The 21,082-nt window shown below is 39.1% G+C and overlaps 1 protein-coding gene across 1 annotated transcript in view; it reads right to left on the bottom strand.

Moving 5' to 3' along the window:
• The window catches only part of APBA1 (amyloid beta precursor protein binding family A member 1), a 40,284-nt gene extending 27,716 nt beyond the window's left edge, over positions 1 to 12,568 (bottom strand). The window contains exon 1 of the mRNA XM_032947232.2: positions 12,332 to 12,568. The gene's annotated coding sequence lies outside the window, so the exon portion shown is untranslated. The remainder of the gene's footprint in view (positions 1 to 12,331) is intronic.
• Between the last annotated feature and the right edge of the window lie 8,514 nt (positions 12,569 to 21,082).

Genomic DNA, 21,082 nt, shown 5'->3' on the forward strand with positions numbered 1-21,082 from the left:
ATAAGATGCCGGCGGTGGCATCAACATCTGCAGAACATGAAGAACCAGCGACAGGAGATTATACAACTTTTACCACTCAACAAATTTGGAATCGACTGGAGCAAAGTTGGACTTACGAACAAATCGACTTACGAACAGACCTCTGGAACCTAACTCGTTCGTAAGTAGAGGAGCCCCTGATAGGGGTCGACGGGGCCACCAGGTCAGAATCAGAATGTAGACTGGAGGAATCCGATGAGCTGTGACACTCTTTATCACAGACGTCTAGTATTGGCCGGTCAATAGGTAGGGGTGGGATGGCTTGCACGAGGACCACAATCCCCCTAAAGAAGAGTACGTTTGCCCACTGACAAAGAAATGATCAGTCTATAATTTTAATGGTAGGTTTTATTTGAACAGTGAGAGACAGAATAACAACAACAAAATCCAGAAAAACACATGTCAAAAGTTATAAATTGATTTGCATTTTAACGAGGGAAATAAGTATTTGACCCCTCTGCAAAACATGACTTAGTACTTGGTGGCAAAACCCTTGTTGAGCACTCCCTTTAAGAGTGTGCTCCTAATCTCAGCTCGTAACCTGTATAAAAGACACCTGGGAGCCAGAAATCTTTCTGATTGAGAGGGGGTCAAATACTTATTTCCCTCATTAAAATGCAAATCAATTTATAACATTTTTGACATGCGTTTTTTCTGGATTTTGTTGTTGTTATTCTGTCTCTCACTGTTCAAACAAACCTACCATTAAAATTATAGACTGATCATTTCTTTGTCAGTGGGCAAACGTACAAAATCAGCAGGGGATCAAATAATTTTTTCCCTCACTGCATACAGATAGTCCATAATGAAAAATAGGTGGGACGCTTACTGTATAAACAAAGATGGCCATTATCAAATGTACATGAAATGAAAATGTGTAATATCAAATTTGTTATTTGTTTGTAATTTGCGCGCCTAAATGTAATCTGTATCTAATTACTCATTTAATGTGCCAATCTCTGCAATTTAGAATGTGTACAGTAGTGTGTAATGTAGTACTTGCCCCATTGTGAGATCTGTAAACATCAGTACTGGAAAGACAAAGGCATCCGGGCGTAGTGTTGGTCACCCATCCCCTCGTGTACTAAACTGGCCTGCGTAGGTGCTCGCCAACTGTTTGTTGAAGGCTGTATGGGGGATCTTTGTCTATGTGCTAGATACATAATGAAGCATCGACGATGTAATTGCATGACTGTATAACACCCAAGATGCATACATCGACTCGTTTGTGTGTGAATTGATGATTATGCTAATTATATGCGAGGCTAATGGGGCAACAACTGTGCAAACAAGACAGCATCAACATAAGAAAATACAATTGACAGAAAATAGAGACAAACGATGTATATAATTGCTGGGAAATGTGGCATCCCCCATCTCAAGGGTAGCACTGCTCTGCAAGAGCATGGCGATGGTGTGCGATTGTGTGTGATCGGGGAGGTGTGGGGTAGCCAGCGCAGTTCGTGATCCGGGGTTGGTCTTAAAGGGTTGAACAAGGGAATAGGGATTACACAGAAGTCAGCAGCAGTGGAGGTCAGCGTCCAACTACAAGGAATCTGCACTTGTAGGACCGGAGCCCCGGGTTGACTTACATCTTCAGGAATTGGCATGTGCGCAGGACCGGGTCGTCAGTGGTAGAGACCTATGTGCACCTCCATCTGCAGGAATTGGCGTAATGTGGAGGATGGGTGGGCAGGAGCAAAGGCGTGGGTCCACTTCCATTGGGAGGATGTTAATTTTCACTGTCTGGTGGGTGTTCTGCTCCGTGTGTGCTGGTTTCTTTGTGCGTGGCGTTGTCCGTCTTAGATGCTGAATGTGTGAGATTCCTGGTTCCTCCTATATTTCTTCTCATCTTGTCGTTTTTGCTTACGGTGGCTATTTTCTTTCCCTCCCCCCTTTGCAAATGATTGTATTTTCCTTTTTTTCATATCTGTAAATGTTTCTAAATGCCAATGTAATTTCATCTCCATTGCTTACTGACACAAACATTAATATTTAAGACAAATCCAACTGATTTAAAGACTGCATTCTGATTGAGTTGCCATCTGTTAATGATTTCATGAGGTTAGCCTACATTTTTAGGTTATTCCGGAATTTATCAAAATAAAGTTATATAAATTGTGAAAGAAATGGGGGTAGGGAAAATGAATGGTGGGAGATGTTGGGTGAGGCCCGGAGGGGTGAGGGGGCATGGGGGATGGAGGGGGCGACTGGTGAGGGATGGGGGGGACTGACTGACTATCTGACAATCAAACCAACCAATAGACATAGCTACAGTGCAGTTTAATATACAACTTCAATTGTATATTGCAGAGAAGAGTTGAAATGTGAAATAAAATATGGTGTCTTGTTTCTATTCAAAGTAAATATCATCGGCTTATGTGTATATATATGTTCATTAAAGTATATTAACAGAAGTTTAAGCTTTAATGTATTTATCTTTACAATAATAATACAATTTTATTTTTCTAACATTCTCCAGGTTAAGTATGATTATCACTGACCCCTTATAATGACTCCGTTAAATGATTGATGCATCTTTAACTATGTTTAGCTTCTAAAACTAATGTTGCCACGAACACTCAACAAACTTTGCGTGCAGGTTCACCAAGAATTAGTCAATTTAATTTCACAAACCAGTACAGTTAATGCCATATAACCTGATGTGGCCTATAAATAGGTGTTCATCCGAAGGCCCAAGTCTATATCATTAAGTGAGTAACAATGTACTGGCTCTCCTCTACACAACTCAGCAAGATGATGTTTTAATCGTCTGGTTGTTCTCCTCCCACGTACCGTTTGGGAGAGCCTAAGTGTGAAAAGGCAAATTGATGGACACACGCGAATTGTGTATATGAATATTGATGGTGTATAATCAGAGATGGAAAGTGTTTAGATTTGATTACAAACGTGATCACACAGGAGCAGGACAAATTAGACTACAAACGAGACAGTATGCAGTAATCTGCCAACAATAAGGTTCACAAGTACAGTACTTAACGTGAGACTGGTAATTCATAATGAAATTGAAATACGGTACTATTTATCCTTCCAACAAGATGTGTTTCTGCTTGCTTGTGTAGTGAGTCAAAATATTTCCTATTTAATATTTAAAACACGCATGTCATAATCTTTATTTAAAAACAATTTTGAGCATAATTATTTCGCGCATTGATTTCTAAACTGAGCCATGACCCTCAAATAAGGTTCAAATGGGTCTAGGTGAGGTCAGGCATGGGCAGATAAAAATCCTTCATTTACATCCAGTATTGACTCCTCTGCATGGGCAAGAGCTACCACATTCCCTCATTTGGCCGAAACATGGCTGGTTTCAGAACGGCTGTCCTGATGCCCCAAAGCAATTGCAAAAACTAGGATTTTGTCCCAGTTTAAACATGTTTAGCCTTCCAGAAATTTGGTGGATTTAGAGGAGATGGTTAAGGCACCATTTACTGTAATAAAGAAATGTCTTATACCCAGTATAGCCTTGACTTTCAGAACAGTCCCACTTGATATGTTTGATCAATTCTTTAATTGTGAAGGAAACCAGAGTGCTTGAAGGAATCCCACGAGTACATAACACTCAATAATTCATACCAATTGTTATAAATAAATAAATCATAATAAATAGTTAATGCTTCTGAAAGGGTGTTTAATGAAAAATAAGGTTGGAAAGCCATAGGTTGCTGCATTTATGGTGGACAATGACATCCATCGAAGGAAGTATGTTAAGTTTCATGGTCAGTGTTTTGCAAATCCAGTGAGGACTAAATAAAGACATTCAAGGTGAGCCATATGCTTTGCATGACAAGTATGAAATATAGTTTATAATAACTTGTCTTTTATTTTAACTATTTTTTCCAATATACAGTAATTATGGTTTGTTATTACAAAAGGGCAGTGGAGTTCTAACTTAATTAACTCCACTTTGAATTATGTCACATTGTAAATTAATGGATGAATTATTATAATTATTGGCCAACGCTTTTACACATTAATTGTCTAAAAAATGGATACCCATGCAAGTGAACCAAAAATGGCATTAACAACCGGATGGAACATATAAATAAGTGCACACAGTGTATATATTTTACATAAATGCTCCAACTATTTGGATACAAGATGTACAATAAGAGAATATGGGCATTTTGTATTTGCTCAAGATAAACGTAATTGCACTTTTGATTTCGTAATACCCAGAAGATCTTTGTCTTGAAAATATTCTACCCCATTTTTTTAGGACTGTGCTCAGTTTTTTCTCTCTTTAGTTATGTCCATAGTATGTAACCACCAGATGTTAAAATGATTCAGGAATTTTTTAAAGACAGGGTTCACACATGATTTTAGGCATAGATGTTGGTAAATGTCACGTGTCTTACATTATGTATAAAGTCTTGACACCACCACATTGCAGGTACTTAACATCAGGGTCATGTATTGTGCATGTGTGTGTATGTGCATTGTTTGGGCCTAGGTTAAGACTAACTAGGCCCAATCTATCATAACTTTTATACAGGCACAACAAAATACAAAAATGTTCATTTCTGACAGATAATATCAAATTATAATTACAAATTAGTAATACAGTATATCAATGGCTGTCACTGAGGTTTTAGCTATTTCACTTGTAAAAAAAATACACATAAACTGACAAGGACCAAGCTTACAGTGCCTCCTGCTTCCTCCCCATTAAATGCCTAATGAACTCCGTGTCTAACACCAATAACAACCAAGGTTTTATTTTCCTTGTGTCCTTGACATCAGGTCGAGGAAACTGTAGAGTATTTGTATTGCCTTGGAAATGCCCCCACTTCTTATGTTAATCAATCACTGCTTTCCACTCGCAACATTTCATCAATGGTGGCTGGTTTAAAATGATCAGCCCTTGGCTCTACCCCTTTTATCACCACTCCAACCCAAACCGATCCATAACGTTCACTTTTGCAAACGTTGATTCACACAATCAGTTGAGACGTAAGGTGTCATTACATTCCATTCCGCTTATTTAGTGATCTTGTGTGAGCCTAGCCAACGTTTTCACCAAGTCACATTTTATTTGCATTAATGGACAACTTACATGTTTTGTTAAGGTACTTTCTTTAAAACAATTGCGATTTTTGTCTCCAAAATGCATTATAAGACATAGTTTTATCTTATTTATAATTACGCATTAACACGCAGGCTTTCGCGACCAATATCATCCATAATAGAGGTTTTTTTTGGCTTAGATCGCGTAAATATATAAATGTGTCGTTAAAACTCGCCACCACCCGACACAGCCAACTAGTAAGGGTTGTCACGTGAACAGAACATGCCAATTCGTCACTAGTACAGCACACCGGTGTGTTGGAGAGCCAGCCACAACATTTACAAACTGAGTACGACGTTTCTCCAGTAATTTCAACTAGCTTCATCAGGCGACAGCCAGACAAACCTGGCGATCTAACCCAAAAAACCTCTTATGGATATACAGTAAAACCTTGGATTGCGAGTAACATGGTCTGCGAGTGTTTTGCAAGACGAGCAATTTTTTTTAAATAAATATTAATTTGATAAACGAGCGAGGTCTTGCAATACGAGTAGTACGTATACGCTTTGTCTGCCGAGCGTCACGTGATCACAACTGATATACGAGTGCTTTGATATACGAGTGCTTTGGATTACAAACACGTTTCCGGAACGAATTATGCTCGCAATCCAAGGTTTTACTGTAATTACGTAGTATGTGCTTTTACATTTTCAGAAGGTATCTACGGGAATAATGTACAAGGGGTACTGTTACGGCAGATCTTGGAGGTTCAATGTTTATTGTGCAGCATCTGTGGGATCTGATATAGGATACAGAGCTTTGGCGAGGTTAGGTAGCATCGGCAGCTTTGGCCATGATGACATCTTTATCAACGGTCCAATTGAGCAGAATAGAGAAAATGGGTGGCTGGTTTTCTGGTGAAAAAAAATGACAGCTCAACTAAGCTGCATATATTTGGAGTGAATTGAGAAGAGCTTAAAGAAATACATACTTTTATAATTAACAACGGAAACTGGCAATGCTTAGCATTACAGGCATACTCAAAACATTTATTTTATTTTATTGTCTCAAGTGAAACACGAATCAGTGCGGGGGGGGGGGGGTAGGCAAGGAGGATCTTGATCTAGGGAGAATCTGTTAAATTTTGGTGGCCACTGTCGGACTACACACCGCAAGATTTCTTTTTTTGTGTGCACGTGTTCAATAAATCACGGATGCACACCCAAAGTCATTGGTAAATGGAAGAGAAATTTACATCCATGAGCTCTAAAAATACTGTACGTTAATTTGCTTAAAAGTAATGACATAATTACAGTAGTGTATTTATAACAAAATTAATGGGGGGGGGGGGGGAGTTAATCAGTTACTGTAGCACTGCAACTGGAGATCTGAGTTACATACCTGGCCATGGCTATCCAGATGACCAGCATGGTAAACTAAAGATAAATAACACCCACAACCGGATGGAAGCCTTCTTCTAGCAGTGGGTCGTCAAATGGCAGAACATTTTTTCAAATGATTTTATCCATCTGAATTGTAAGACTTGATGAAAAAAAATGAACATTCTCGTATTTTTGGGGTATATCTTTGACTTTCAGAAGAATATCATTTAGTTTTGTTGTCGTGGTACACGCCGTTAACTCCAGTGACTGATGCAGGATTGGGAAATCATGCACAGATGATACCTGCCTTTGGGACACTTACTGATAGGGCAAAGGTCATATAAACAAACTCGCTTAACAATTAAAGAATCTGCTAGTGGGGCACAAAAGGTGAACATAGTTGAATATGTACCTAGGAACGCTATATAATTAGGTTTCATAAAGTAATTCGTATTTTAGTTTTCAAGAAATTGCTTGGAGGTTTGTTTTTCTGTGAACTGTGGTTTTCTTCAAAATGTAAACGTGATAAAGGATTTTGCCCCACATTGCAAGCAACATTTTCATCAAATGAGTCTTGAGAATCAGTGAGACATTCATGGATAAATTAATAATAACAAAAATAATTTTAAAAACGTATTTCCATCTGCTTGTCAGTCCGCTGCTGGATGAAAGCATCTGTCCGCTGCTGGATGAAAGCATCTGTCCGCTGCTGGATGAAAGCATCTGCGTGCTGTGGCAGCCACGGGGTGTGTTTTTTTTGGGGGGCCAGTGTGATGATACTTCATGCTGATCATTGTGTGTTGGTGAAGAAAGTGCTGTGCCCACGACCAATTAAAATATCACTCCCCACGCGCGTTAGTCCTGACTGGGAATCAATCACTGGGCTCGTAGCGTCGTGCTCACTTCTCCCCCCCTGCCACCTCCACTCCCCCAGAATCACAATCAGAATTTTTATTTATTTATTTATTCTTGAGGAATCCGAGGAGCTATGACGCTCTTTTTCACAGATAGCCAGTAGGGCGCGGGTCAGCAAGTTACTACAACAACAAAAACGATTTGAGTGCAAAGTATTGAAGTCACTCAAAAATAATTAATATAATTAATAAAGATTCTAAGTACAAATTACACAAGTACATACATTCCTGCCCATTTTTCAACAATAAATGCAAGCTTGGGCAAGACAGCAAAACAACAGCAGAAACAATCCCAGACCACACCAAGACAACGCACAGTCCCTCAATAAAATTGTACATTAAAATGTAACCATGAATACACTGCCACCACACCGTATACATTAATACGTATTTAAATTTAGTGATTGTCATTTCAGTTGATCGTGGTATATGTTCTGCAAAAATATATACCGTAGATGGAGCCTTAAGTAATAATCCTAATTATACATGGCATGTATTTCTAGAAAAAAAACATATATTGCTTTGCTTTTTAAAAACAACACTTTATTATACACATCAAACGAATGCGTTGCTTGTTTACTATTTAGACTTGTGCTATTTAACGCAACCAATATGTGTGATTAAGGAGTTAGTGGATTGATTACTTATTGCAATAAATATCACCAACTTTGCCGCATCCGTCACCTTAATGGAAGCTCGGCATGATTCATCGGTCATTTCGCACATTCCATACAGTATTGATATTTTAGAGAATCTTACTCGCGCACACATTGCCATCAATTCAAAAAAGTAATCAGCGAAACGATTGTCTGTAAAGTTATAGATGTAAGGATGCCATTATTAGGTAAATACTGTAACAAATGAACACTATCAAAACTGTAACATTTTGGAACAAATGTATTCAATAAATCACGTACAGTATTATTGCAAAGCAAAAATAAATCGTCTGAACATGCATCAACAATGAGCTGTTGACAACATAACTAAACTATAGCTGTATTGTACGTTTTAATGGCTATTTTGAAGATTAAAACTCTTTAAAGCTATTTTGTATGCAATCGCATCCTCAGTTTGAGTTTTATTTGCATGAAAACAAAATAGCATGCAATGTCACATCTGAAAAATAGCCCACGTTTCGGTAATGGCATAGACAATGAGATGATGCTGCCTTTGGAATGCGATATTGGTAAATTGCCCTCAATGTGCATCCTTGGCAGTCAATTCAAGCAATTATAATTTTTCATTTAACTGAAGCTGCTGTCATTACAGTTGCACATTCATCAACGTCTTATTTAATTCTGTCATTGACTTCCAAATACAGTTGACAATCACAATATATTTAATTTTTACCTTCACCTATTTCGATGCTTTTGCATTTTTATTTGTATTGTACTCAAAATAGGTACCTGTCAAATATGCACGGCTGAAGTTGATCTCAGCTAAGGCGGCAAAAGATGAAGTGATGTGTAAAATGTGCATTTTGCATTTTACATACTTTTTACAGCAATTTGTGCCGAGAAATATTTTCTAAGGGATTAAATAAAAAAAAACAAGAAGCTGCGGTGGTGAGATGTTAACTACCTCGCCTGGTACACAGGAGTGCGTGGGTCCGATCCCGACCCTGATGCATGTATATATGGAGATTGCATGTTCTCCCTGTCATCGCGTGGATTTAGAATCATGTATTTAGAGTATTTGGCTGATATACATTTCCACACCATAAGCCACTTCGTTGAGCTATCATTTGTGTGTGGCCAGGTCACTTCTAAAAAAAATAGCTATGTAGCTCACTGGGTCTTACCTGGTAAAAAAAAGTAGTTTATTAAATAGTAGTTAAGTAAGACTTGTTCCGCACAAACGTGTGCAATTCAGAATAGTGTTTCATTAAAGAAAAATACACAAAGCTGGGAGACCCAACCTATTACTCCTGTGCCAGTCTGCATTCAGCCAACATCACTCAGATCCTGCATTGGAAGTCTTGGGCTCCTACATTTAATTAAATTACATTCTCAAACTTAGAGAACAGATGTGTGGTTATCAATGAGTCAATCAGCAGCAAGGTATAGCTGTGAATCTTGAGGAGACGGTGCACCTTTGTGAGGACATTCCTCAGCCCGTATCACTGTGAGTGTGACTGCAGCAGTGTTGTACCTTGTGTATACCATGGTCACGTGTTCTGCCAAGACTCGTGAATGCCATTTGTCTGAATACTGACAGAGGGGGGATGATGCTGTGATAATAGCCTGTCAAAGGCTAATCGGCTAAAAACCATGATTCACAATGAAAGTAAATTGGAGTAAATAAGGATGACTGTTGAGAAGGTTTTATTAACATGCTTTAAAATATATATTTGATAAATCTTCCGTTTATCTCTATGATGATATTTATAATGATCATAGGACATGGTGTTTGAGGTTTTGTTGAGTGGCGTTTAACCTGCCAGGGCACGTTCGTGAGGCTTGCGACGAGTACCACATTGTAAGCCCAGTAAAACCTGCCGCAGGCCTTGTGCTTGGCGAATAAACCAGGAACTCCGCTATGCAATCAGCGGTGAGAGATATTGCCAAATATCCACTGATATGGAAAACCATATCCACAAAGGAGTTACTCCATCTGGTACTGCTGTTTGGTAGCCAGTTATTGTTTAAACAAAGGCAAGGGAAGCAAACCCTGAAGTCAAATCGTACATGGGACGACTGCTCTGTCCCCCTGGCATCTCCTGCAGCTGTGCTGGCTTCCAAACATCTTGGTCTTTTGGTGCCCAAGAATATTGCCGCACTCAATTCTCTCAGTGGTGGCAATGATAAAAGAAACAGATTCAATGATGGGTGGAACACAAGCTCTCTTTATGTGAAACCACTGTTTCTTTCGCAGCATTGAATGTGACCCCAGGCTCCAGACCTCCCGAGAAGCTTTATATAGAGCCATCCATAAGGGAACTTAAAATAACAATTGCCTCCCTCGCATCAGAAATGGCTGTAGGAAGAAATACAATTCCAAGCTGAAATCCTGAAAGAAGGTGGACAAGTTGTGACTAAACATTCGCACGATGTCTTGTTTTCTGGAGGGGAAAACGGGTACAGCACGACATGAACGATGTCAACATCACAATGTTGTACACACTCTATGCCAATGTCATTCTGAAGAACATGCACATTCCAGACGTCAATGTCGGGATCGAACCCACGACATCCTGTATACCAGGCGAGGAAGTTAATATCTCACCACCGTGGCGCCACTCGCCATGCTGAAATTTGTTGCACAGTAACTGATCTACTCTGGGGCTTACACCGTTGTTTTAGAAACGGATGGGTGTCAACATGACATGATATTTCCATGTTCCTTTAATCTGTATAATATAATTTATAATGGTCGGGGGATATAGTGTTTGAAGTTCTGGTAAACAGTGCTTACCCTAGCTCCTGTGATGTGTTGCCACTCGAATCGATAACTAACAAAAATACTACGTATTGCAAAAGAATTGGATTTATAAATGGCCCAAATGCAAGTTTATTGGTTTTTCGTTTATTTTAGCCTAGCTTATCTCTGTGGGCTAACGTTGCATTAACGGTATCAAAGTTACATGAAATTAATACAAGGTGAAGTTCATCTCTGTTGGCACCCCTTAGACACTGACAGAAATTCCTTGTTCTTATGGCAGGGGTTACTCTATTTAAGGAAAACAACAATGTGGATATACTGTAATTCTCTTATTAGGCATGTGATGAACCATGTATCATACAGCAAAAGAGATATACATCTTCATCATCATAAGCCGTGGTCAATCCATTTTTTTATGAAGGCCTTCCCAAGCTGTGAGAGCGCTTCTGATACTAATCTTACTGTTGGAATAGAGAGATTTAATTCAAAATAATTAAAAGTGCACCAGTTCTGTTGTGTTGTATCGCAGAGTCATCCCAAATGTACGAGGGAGTTATTGTAATGGGCTCTCCATTACCCTTTGAATTGACTAAAAAGCATAACTAGAGTATAATTTGAGAGATTTATCTATATATGATGAAGCTCGCCATCTCACAACTAAAATTGGCAGAGGTCAGGCATTACCAGCAATAGCGGAAGGGATTTCAATAGCAGCACACAACTGTAGCAGTAATAACTTGGCTCTCGAGTGGATTGAAAGGAAGGCTTCATGTATACTATTACCGTGGGTCGGAGCCCAGTTCATTCACTGTGATGTTATGTGTCACGCGCAAGGATCAGCGGGTAGTGATGGAACATAATTTCAAAGGCATTATTTTTCTTGAATAATTAATTAACGTAAAAATTGCATTAATCATTTTTGCAGCATTTGCACTGCTGTAATATTTATTCCTTTCGCTGCTGTTTTGCCGCGATGGTATTACAACTACAAACAATAATGAAATAATACTTTCATTTTCAAATCAGGTGTGCTTAAGAATGCAAATCTTACTTGAACCAACCTTCATAGCTATGAAGTGCATCGTGTGTTGAAGTGAAAAAAGTAATTTGTAATGAAAAACTCCGCTTCTTCCTTATTACAACAAAGTTGCGTGATTTTGTGGGGATGCTATCTGTTGGAAACATAAAAAATATACATCTAATGCGAAATTTGCAAATATTGTACAAAAAAACATCATCATCCATTATTTCGGAAATTCATTACTTATACTATTCGTGCCGGTAAACCAAGATGATCTAATCATAGACATCCTGTGATTGACGCAGGTCTGCCCCCAAACACAGCATGTTTTATGAGCAGAACAAATCACAGCACAGTATATGTATGTTTAACTTCTTATCCCACCGTACGTAGCCAACCGTGCTCATCAGAGTATATAAATGACGCCGCTTATTTGAGAGCTGTCGATGACCAAATGACCTGGCATGCGCCCCATCTCGTCACGTCTCGGAAGCAAAAGCAGAGTCGAGCCTCGAGAGTGAGTGGATTGGTGACCACCGTGAACAAACAGGCGCGTGTGGCTTACCCAGTGATTACCAAAGGGCAGTGCAGCAAAATCCATCGCGCGTCTGTGCTGTCCACCTTGGCCAACCCGTTACTGACCGGTGTTCGTGAAGTCTGGACAAAACGATTCGCGGGACGATTGGGAGGACCACATCCAGCAGTGGATTGACAATGTGCACACGAGAGCTGATGTTTTACTGCGCACATTCACGATTGCAAGCACACGTTACTGAGATGCTCGAGAAAACAGCATACGTACTGTAATGTAGACGTGAGCATGCTGAATGCTTGTTTTTTTATTTTATCTTCCGCTGTTAGCTCCGACCATCCCAGTGGAGGGTGGATTCTGCATTAATGCAGTGAGTCACTCCGTGGATCACATGTTGTGAATTATTGTGTCTTCTAACTCAGCTGCTCAGCATGGAAGCCCGGGCTAAAGGCTATGCAGTGACATGCCGTAAGCAAGATACGCATTGTAATACGTCGTATTTTTTCCCCCTCTTCAAAGCAGAGTACTGTAATGCAATTCAAAGGATTTTCTTTAAAAAAAATATACGTAAATATTGACTAACTCGTACATTTTAACTTCACCATGTCTTTTGAATATGTATGCCTGGGTTCAAACAGTCAAACCCGAGATTGTGAATAGAGTACAGTACTCTTTTAATATTTAGATGTACCATGCATCCTTTATACCTGAGTATGTGTTTTTTTCCCCCCAAACCAAGGCCGTAGCCATGGAATCAACATTGGGGGGGACCAAATCTTCCAGGGGGTCTGGGGGTTCCCCCCCAGAAAAAAAATCTAAATTTGAAAACGAATTTCCTGCCATTTCCTGCCTAAAATATTAAAAAAAATTCACTAACACATAGGACGGACTTTTTATATATATTTTACAATAATGTCTAATAGTGTATTGTATTACATTGCTCTGTTTTTTCTTTTTTACCTTTTCTTGTTTCATTGTATGTAATGGCAGAGATTAGGGATGAATAAAGTACAACCATAACCACAATCATATTAACAGAAATCTATTTTATAGCAATATATTGGGGGGGACATTTTGAGCATATTTGAATATTGTGGGGGATGTGTCCCCCTCAATATATATTATAATTACGGCCTTGCCTCAAACACATGTGAATTGTATACACCACGCGCGTAGGTTTTGTGGTTGTGCTGTGTCGCTCTCTGAATTGAGTGGCTATGTTATCTAGAGGAAAAGAAAGTAATCTTGCTCAGTCAATTACATGCAGAAGCTCCCAATACCTGGAGCGAAACTTCGAGCCTCGTGTCGAACAACATGCAGTAGCAAATCTGAAATGGCATCCAGAGATCCACTCACATTTTATAACAGAAATACAACCTATTAGAAAAGGTCTAAAACGATTGAAATAACGACATACATCATTGCAGTTCCACCTTTACAAACTTTTTTTTTAAAAACATGTATATACAATACTCCTTTCTTGTGAATGTATGATGAGCAATTTGCACTTCTGGTGGTTGATTTCAAATGCTTGCTGAGTGGACATCCTGGGACATGTCTTGTTCGAGCTCCTGAAAATAATTATCTCTTGCAAAATTCAGAATTTGTTTGCAGTGCACATGTGAAACTGGGCTTGATATTACGTAAAGGAAGTTTCATAACATTTCTATTTCATCTAGGCGTCCGCTTCCTGTGTTGGTGGAAAGGCAGCTTCCTGTAATATTTGGCAGAATTGGACATTCTGCCCAACAAAAATTTGGCAGAAATTGCCTTTCTGCTGATACAGGAATCAAGCCCACGATAAAAAAAAATGGATGAGGAAAAAAACAATACTCTGCAGTGTTTAGACTTCCCTATCACCAACGAGCAAGGCTTCAGTCACTGGTCACTCTCATTGTTAATCTTGGCCTTATCAGAAACATGAATCCAGGAAATATGCTGGCTCCTTCTTCAACCTTAGGCAAGGACAAGAGCGCCTATGCTCACAGCCTTCATGCCACGTAACCTATTTCCTCACATCACCAATTTCAGTCACATTGATCGAAATTTCGATTTGGAAATGTAACAAAATAAACTAAAAACACCTTTAAAAACATCCTTGTCACTGTAATATTGTGTTACCTCGTCACTGTAATATGGAGTTTAGTTAGGCATTAATTTGATGAGAATGTAAAGAAAATGTAATCTTCTCTTGAATCTGTATTAGATGTCCTAGGGCAGTGCATTACAATTTCCTCTTTTGCTGAGAGAATGTGTCCTTTGTGGCAGGCACTGTGGTGCTGGGGATTCTGACTTTTGAACGTGTAGGCAGGAGGATAAAAAGAAGCAGCAGCAGCAGCAGAGCCATCCCAGGGCCGGTCGGCAGCACGGCCCCCCCTCACCATTTTATTTTATAGTCTCTGACTCCCCCACATGCCCCAGGCAGAATATTAATCCAAATAGAGTTTCTTAAAAAAACTAAAACTGGATTTCAGCCAAGGGATCAAAGTTCTTTAATAAATCCAACCTCAAGAGATACATTTTGCCGTACCTCTTACATGTTTATGTCTTTGGTTTGTTTGTGTTGTGTGCTGTGGGTTTTTTTTTGGGATGTCATTGTAAAATGTAAATTATTGATGACGGAGCTCTTGATATCTTGTGCCATCTAACGCGTATTAGAAGCGTGGCCTGCTACCACTGGCCCATTTGCCAGTGGTAGCATTACAAATAGAGAGGGCATGGGAATAAGCCAACACTAATTGGAATGGCAGCATTCACTTATTATTTGAGAGCAATATATATTAATATGCATGTGCCACGAGTATTTGGTAGTAATCAATTTATGTACCATGATTTATTCCACTTTACACCGTGTCTCTGTAATAAATGGGCAATTAATTTTAATTAACTGAAACGGTTTATGTATTTAATCACTGATGCACGTGAAAGTTACCATCAGCACAATTTTGTTTATAGAACATAAAAAAAGAATGGCTTACTTTCAAAATTCCAGTCCAGTATTGTTAACCCCTTCACAGTTTGCGCATTAACTTAAACCAATGTAAGGCTATGTATTGAAATGTATTTAGTGTTAACTTTACTGGGTAACTCGAATAAGCTTCAAGAAGCTGCCTTCATATTATAAAGATGTTCTGTTTCACACTGAGAGAATTGAAGTGTAAAATAAATAAATATGGATTGCCAAATTTCACGTGGGGATTTGACGTGTGATAGTACAGTGTTTCTCAAATCGAGCCATAATCTAGCGGTACCCATCGTTTAGGTTTCCATGATTACCAACCATCAGGTGTGCGCAGTATGAAGAGATTAGTAATCAAGGAAAAGCAGACAGTTGGAGGTTGTGAAGACTGGAGTTGAGAACCATAGTCGTAGCCTACTCTTAGAGGATCGTAGTGGCATTCTCTAATGATGTCACCCTTTCTATGTGTGCAAGGGGCTTTTAAAAATATATATTTTTAAATATGAAAACTTTTCCAAGTTTTCAACAAGATAGTTACATTTATTAAAACATGAGTATATACAAGTATACTTTATCAAAATGATACTTTATTTGGTGATGCTGCTGCATTGGCAGTAATGCACTAGCAGCAATTAATTAAAAAAACACATTTATCAGTAACACTGCTTTAAAAGGAAAATATATAATAGGTAACATCGGTTATTTTTTTTATTTTAAGGCGGTGTTATTGACGAATGGAGGGTGCTTCTGTGGTCAAGTGCGCGGCTTACATGCAGAAATCCCAGGCAGAGGTCGACTGAGCCATCATCACCGGGGTTGATAAAATCAGTACGATATTACTTTGTAAGAATTCAACAGCGGTTGTTTTATGGTTTTGACTGACCCTTGCCGTAGTAATGTGGAATTTACACCCTGCTTCAGAATCATCAGAAGAACAAATTTGATGAGCTATGAAGCTCTTTTTTTCAGATGTAGGGGTGGGTCAGAAAGTTACAACAAACAATACTAAAAAAATAATACAAAAAACTGATAGGAGCGAAAAGTTTAGGAAAGGTGAGAAATTCGCTTAAAAATAAATACGTAATTACATGAAGTATATGAGTTCAATCTGCGTGAGTACAGTCGCCTCGCGTTTTTACGCGCGATTCTGAAATAGCGCGTTCGATGAATTCCCACTTGATTTTTTTTGGTGATACGGTGCGCTTTTTTTGTTGAAACAACGCGCGCCCTGGCGCGTTCGCCGCGGGTGTACGGAACGCGCTGCGAGCTGATTCGTCAGTCGGGCGGCAAAGTTCAGCAGCCTGAGACGGAAGCAGTGTGACAGCCACCGCAGGGGACGGGCAGCGACAGTCAGCATCTCCTCCTCGAGTGACATTTTGAAGATCTTGTCCTCGTGAACGTTGTCTAGTGCACACATTTGCCTTCCCAATATGTTCGGTAATCATCTCAGTCTAGTGTAAAAAAAAAAACAACAGTTTTTGCGTTTTTTACTACTACTTCATATAGGCTGTTGCTATTTTTAATAGACATATGGAAGTATTATAAATGTAATATGTACTGTTAACGGTTAAATATGTAGACGTAAGAATGAGGTTCGATAGTGCGCGCTCCCTAAACCCAAACATTTCCTTTATTTCTAATGGTGAAATTATGTTAGGTTTACGCGATTTTAAGTTACACACCGTTTTTTCAAGAACGCAACCCCCGCGTAAAACGAGAGGTACACCAATTCCTAACCTTGGTCAAGGAATCAAAACAACAACAAAACCAGCCCCAGACCACACCAAGACAGCACACAGTCCTCTAAATAAAAATAATGTGAACAAGAGACGAGGGCCACTTCAATCACAAGAGAGCCCGAAACTGCTTTGATTTTTTTTACTACCACCGTACACAGTCAAAAGAAAGAACACACATGAGAGAATATTACTACCCTGGCGATGTAGCGATGAAATGAGCTCATGTGCAGGAGATACATGGATTCAAATCTAGATTGATAGATGGATTGTTGCGTCACGAGACTTGGGGGAGGCCTTCATCCAGCGGTGCACAGACCATGGCTGATGATCATCACGACGGCATTAATGTATTCTATACAGTAGAGAGGAATAGAAATACATTGTTTTAATTGTGTCGGGAATTAGTAAACTATCACTCGAATAAATAACAATCGATTACAAAGATTGTAAAAGTTTAAAAACGAAGGTGTATTTATCTGTTTCAGGAGGCAATTGTGTTGGTCTAGTCGTTTGGCAGTGTGAATTGCTGTTTCAGTCTTGGGTTGTTTTTGGACTCTATCCAAATTTGTGACTGCAGGTCCACTTGCCTGGTTAGAATGCATTTTCCACGGGTTATCTCAGAATGTAATTTGTGTAGCTTAACAGGGTACAACATGCAATTTCCATGCAGAGACACGGGGAAAAAACAGAGGCGTTCCAAAAGTTTCACCATTATTTATATGTATTCTGCACTTTGAAGTGACGGAATGGATCTCCTTTTGGATGTTATCTTCAATGTCACGGGCATAAAAAAAATGTTTCACTTTATCAAGCGCGCTTGTACAACCTGTTTAAAGTTCAGCACTGCAGTGGAGTGCTGCGTCAAATGGCAGGGTGCAGCGGTTATGGCGAGTAACACCGCCACCACCCCCCCGTAAACTACAGACATTAATTAAAAAAACTGAACAGTTTCAGTGCTGTGCTGTGTGCAAATGCTCTGTGCATTACAAGCAGTCCGAACATGGGTGGTCATTTTCATTACCGGTGTACAGTGCAACTGGTTGTTAACTGGATCCTCTGTTATCTCTATTTTAAGGCCTCGCTTGCCAACCCTAATCAAATTCCCCCCCAATTGCTTTCTAAAACGGAGAACGCCGTCTCATTGTAAAGAAGGCGAGACCTCATTTAGGGGACAATTTTGTACGCAGGAAAGGGCGATCTTCAATGAGAGATCCTGCTGTTAAAGGTCACACGCAGATCGTAGTTAATGGATTTAATATGGGCTGCGAGTATGAACTTAACAGATAATCCCGCTGCATGGGGATTTTTTTTACGTCTCTGCTCTGTGGTGGTCTCCAAAGTGTGTATGTTTTTTTTTCTTCCTCCGGGTTGCACCCAGCGCTTTCTCCAGCGCGACTTCCAACCCCAAAAAACACATCGGAGAGATAAACCTGACAGATGGCTGCATTATCACTTTCGATATACAATACTTGCGCAACGTTTGCGGTACGCCGCTTGCCCGGCTTGAATGAACGAATTCCGCATGCATCGTCTTCATTGAACTTTGGTCCTCCACTCTCTTGAGGTGTCGTGCATAGTTTATTTTTTTTTAAAAACAGATTCATTATAATTTGCACTTATATTAAAGTTGTGAGGTCCATTAAATGTGTCCATCACTTAAACTGGCTGATGTTTTCAACGGCTGATTGATTTGCACGCGTAAAGCCCACGGGAAAGCTATTTTTTTTGCCAACGTAATGGTGTCAACAGGGTGGTTAAATCTCATAGCCAATTATAGCTTCCACGAGCATCTGTGAACAGCCCTTAGGCACCTGCCTTGGTGATTGTGTAAAATGCGAAAGCCACAAGATAGTACAAATCTTGTGCATTACCTTTGAGAGAGAATACATAATTGCATGCAATTAATAAAGTACCATAACAGTTATATTCTTGGTTCTTTCGGTAAAGTCACGTAGATATAAAATAATTTATATTTTATTGTTTCCCTTCTACGTGACTTTACCGAAAGAACCAAGGATATGAATCCCTGCAGTCACGAAAGCTTTAAATCCAAATTTTACCATAACAGTTATTAGAGTCTTCTTTGGTTCTTTCGGTAAAGTCACGTAGAATGAGAATAAAATAATAAATTGATAAAATAAAATAACACAATAATATTGTACGTGACTTTACCGAAAGAACCAAAGAAGATGAATCATTGCAGTCACGAAAGCTTTAAATCGAAATTTAAGTTATTAGAGTCCTTTATCATTCAATAATTACTGTATTCTAATAGGTGCAAGTCTGGATCCAAATGTGACCTGATCATAAGCTGAAAGTTGAAATATGATTATTGTAATTATGGAGTCCATCCAAATTACAATCATGAACGTGGAATAAAAAAATGCAAAAATCACCATCACATGGTGCCGGTGATGGCTCTTAAAGAGACACAATTATGTCTTGTTAAGTGGTAATTGACTTCATTTATTATTATTATTATTTTTGTCTCGTTTCAAATACACCTAGTTATTTCTCATACTTGCTATTGGAAACCTTGCGAATGACAGGTAATTTGTAAACGAATAAACGTCACTGTTTCCTCAGTATCTGGGGTCAAATGCCAGTAAAGTGCTGTAATAAAAAAAACAATTTCTTTACATTAAGGTACAAAATATGAGAATAGGTTTTGCCCTTTTTTGGCAACAAAACAGGTGTTAAGATGTTAAAACGCCAAACTGAAACCTTTTACAAGGAATCATGTCTGCATTAACGTGATTAATTTACAGATAAAACATCTCAACACCTATAATAATAGGGTTTTTCCCCTTTTTTCTGGCAACAAAACTGAAATCCTCTTACAAGGATTCATGTCTGCATTAACCACAATACTTGCAGTTAAAATGCAAACAAAAAACAAACTGTGATAATATATGCATTGTCCTTGAAACTGATTGGTCCACACCAAGGGACGGCTTTCTTTTGAGCCTCGACCCAATTGGTGCTCGACCAGATGACGCCAGAAGGCGTACAGCTCAACGACAATGCACTATCAAAGTAATGAGGGCTCGGGGCGAGCATCTACATCATTAGACCTCCTTTGCCAGTACCAAAATGTAATAATAGGGGTTTTCCCCTTTTTTCTGGCAACATAACTGAAACCTTTTTACAATGATTCATGTCTGCATTAACCACAATACCTGCAGTCAAAATGCAAAAAAAAACATACTATGATAATATATGCATTGTCCTTGAAACTGATTGGTCCACACCAAGGGACGGCTTTCTTTTGAGCCTCGACCCAATTGGTGCTCAACACCTGTTTTGTTGCCTGAAAAAAAGGGGAAAACCTATTCTCATATTTTGGTACTGGCAAAGAAGGTCCCATGATGTAAATAAGGTACAAGTTGTCCGCATCGAGCTTGTTGGAATTTATTTATGAGCAAGTTATGCTACAAGCGTATTTAACATTGCAACAAATGGCTGTGAAATATCAAGAAACACGCCGGCTTGTTTGATCTCACTCAGCCATCCGTGCACCCCATGGAGAAATTAAATAAATCGCCGGGTTGAAGTGTCACGTTTTGTGAGGAGAAAAAATGGTACATCTGTCAATTTTTTTTATACGTTAGTGGCATTTACAATTTTGCCCACAGGATGTTTGACAGCGATGAGTAAAGGAGTTCAGAAAGTAGCCCGGGTGCAAACCGTGAAGAAGACATGGAGCTTTCTTCCATCGGAAGACACACTTAATTGCCCTCAGTGATGTGGGAGTCACAAAATACAAACATTGTGGTTTTTCTATGAAAGTCGCACAGTGGAACACGGAGCCAGGCTGCTGCCATTAGTCAATCGTTGGCTTTAATGGGAGATTTGCGTAAACAAAAAAATCCTGGCTCGAATTTTTGTTTAAGTTACGTGATTAATTTACGGATAAAACAAATTTATTTTACGTGCTAAGTAAAGGCCCCGTATTTTTTAATGGCCAAAGGTATGTGAATTGTAATTTTGTTTGTCTAGTTAGTCGTAACCAATACAGTATTCGCGATCATGAAAACTTTGATGCATACTCGCCACCCAAACTAATATCACTTAATTTACGCACGC

This window comes from Petromyzon marinus, chromosome 1, assembly GCF_048934315.1.
Source record: "Petromyzon marinus isolate PM22_M1 ecotype Great Lakes invasive population chromosome 1, UKy_Petmar_22M1.pri1.0, whole genome shotgun sequence".
NCBI classification, from domain to species: Eukaryota; Metazoa; Chordata; class Hyperoartia; order Petromyzontiformes; family Petromyzontidae; genus Petromyzon; species Petromyzon marinus.